This window comes from Gopherus evgoodei, unplaced genomic scaffold (assembly GCF_007399415.2).
Source record: "Gopherus evgoodei ecotype Sinaloan lineage unplaced genomic scaffold, rGopEvg1_v1.p scaffold_96_arrow_ctg1, whole genome shotgun sequence".
Classification (NCBI taxonomy): Eukaryota; Metazoa; Chordata; order Testudines; family Testudinidae; genus Gopherus; species Gopherus evgoodei.
This window is the reverse complement of record NW_022060117.1, coordinates 62704-64838: the sequence shown is the minus strand read 5'-3', so window position 1 is coordinate 64838 and position 2135 is coordinate 62704. Positions and strand designations below refer to the sequence as shown.

Genomic DNA, 2135 nt, shown 5'->3' with positions numbered 1-2135 from the left:
GTTCAGATAGGTCATCCCCTGGGTCTTCTGCACACTCCGGAACCTTTTCCTGTACGCCTCGGAGGTCAGTTCAAACTCGCACAGCAGGGCTTGTTTGAACAGTTCATAGTCCCCTGCTTCCACCTCACCCATCTGGCTGAACTCTGTGGCTTTGGGACCCAGTAAGGGAGTGAGATGCTGACGCCTATCTTCAGGGTCAACTTGGTGCACATTTCAGGCCTTCTCAAAGGCAGAGAGGAAAGCATCTTTATTATCACTTCCTTAAACTGAGGCTGTTTAACTTCCTGCTGTGACTAAGTAGTGTTGAGGTTTGCCACTATTACTGCTTAGTTCACTTCATTTTCTGTATGCTGTCAAATAAGATACATACTGCAGCAGGTTTAAGTTTTGGTAGTTTAATTCTTCCTGTGTTTCTCTTTACATCCACTTATTAAAAATCTTGGTTTCTAGATAACACTTGACAGATTTAGGTTCATGTTCTTAAAAGGTTAAATTAGTTAAAAGTCTCTCTTTGCGTGAGATAGTTGGTTGCTAGGCATCAAGTCTAGCATTATGCTGTGTAAAGTCAGAGGCTTAAACATAACCTTAAACATGCCTTAAACTGAGGCAACTATCTCAGCTCCACCAATGGGAACTCGGTGAGGAAGGTCCCTTGCTGGTCGGGTAGGTGAATTCTGGGGCTACCTGACTGCTCCCAGCCTCTCTTGCAGCCCCAGCTGGCTCAGGAGTTGGTTCCTTACAGCGATAATTCTCTTCCAACTGGGCAATTAGCTGAGCCTTGGTGAATTTTTTTCAATGCGCAGCCCTCTCTCTCTGCACAGCTGTATGTCCTTCTTAAGGAGATGGTTATAGACCATCTCCATGCTGTTCCTAAGGGTTCATGAACTCACAGGCCTGTGCTCGCTCAGCTCCCCACGAGCCCTGGGAGGAACCCCTTCAGTGCGACAGCCCTTCTTGGGGGTCCACTCTCTCTCAGGGGTTAAGCCACACTTCTCGGAGCCTCCAGCATGCACATCTCTTGCTAATCTCCCTTTGTTTTATTGCTCCCTAGTCACTTACTGCAGGATGCTCTGTCCACGGGGTGCAGTTTGATCCCACCATTGCCACCCGTTGTCATGCAGTCACCGGGCAATGCTCTGGAACTACTCCATATGAAGCCAGTCAGGACTCTGGGGGAGCCTCCTCTCTTTGAGCATACTGTCTCCAGGGCAAGAAGTTGACACAGCTTTGACCTTCCTGGGTCTGACCTTGGAGCATTCAGCATCCCCTTTTTACACTGGTGGACCAGTTACTCAAGGGGATGGAGAATTTTGCCCTGGCGTATATTGATAATCTCGGCATTTGTAGTCATGTGAGCCAGGTTAAACAAGTGCCAGACTGGCTCTGGGATGCAGGTCTGACTATAAAAGCTAGGAAGTGCAAGACGGGGATGTCGGAGGTGTCATACCTGGGCCACAAGGTGGGGGGCAGTGTCTAAAGCCAGTGCCGGCCCAGGGGGAGGTGATGAGATATTCGCCCGCTCCTCAGACTAAAAAGCAGATCCAGGCTTTCGTTGGGATGGCAGGCTATTACCGGAGGTTTGTGCCCCACTTTAGCTCCATAGTCACCCCAAATACTGAACTGAAGGTGGTTTGAACCGAGCAGTGTCAGAGGGCTCTCGGTGCTCTGAAGGAGGCTCTCTGGTCAAGGGCCTGGTGCTGGTAAACCTGGATTTTGACAAGGCCTTTATGGTGTTCATGGATGCCTTAGAAAAAGGGCTGGGTGCAATGCTAATGTAGGTTGACAGAAATGGACTGACACATCCCATTGTGTACCTGAGCAGAAAGCTGCTGCCTGGGAAGCAGGATTCTGCACCCATAGAAAAGGAATGTATGACCATGGTATGGGCCCTTAAAAAGCTGCAGCCATCTATTTGGGCGGCGCTTCACTGTGTATACTGAACATTCGCCCCTAATGTGGCTACAGCAGATGAAAGAGGCCAAAGTAAAGCTCCTGAGGTGGAGTCTCCAGCTTCAGGATGATAACATGAAGGTGGTCCACGTTCAGGTGAGCGCCGACGCATTTTCATGGAAAGTGGCCCCGCTCAGTTTGGTCTTGGAGGGGGGAGATATGACAAAGAGGTGCTTTATTCATAT

At 49.4% G+C, this 2135-nt stretch overlaps 1 long non-coding RNA gene across 1 annotated transcript in view; it reads right to left on the bottom strand.

The window, feature by feature from the left end:
* The window catches only part of LOC115644201, a 3160-nt gene extending 1363 nt beyond the window's left edge, over positions 1–1797 (bottom strand). Inside the window, exons 1-2 of the long non-coding RNA XR_003998451.1 lie at positions 1785–1797; positions 282–284 (exon numbers count right to left, since the gene is read on the bottom strand). This is a non-coding gene — a long non-coding RNA (uncharacterized LOC115644201). The remainder of the gene's footprint in view (positions 1–281; positions 285–1784) is intronic.
* Between the last annotated feature and the right edge of the window lie 338 nt (positions 1798–2135).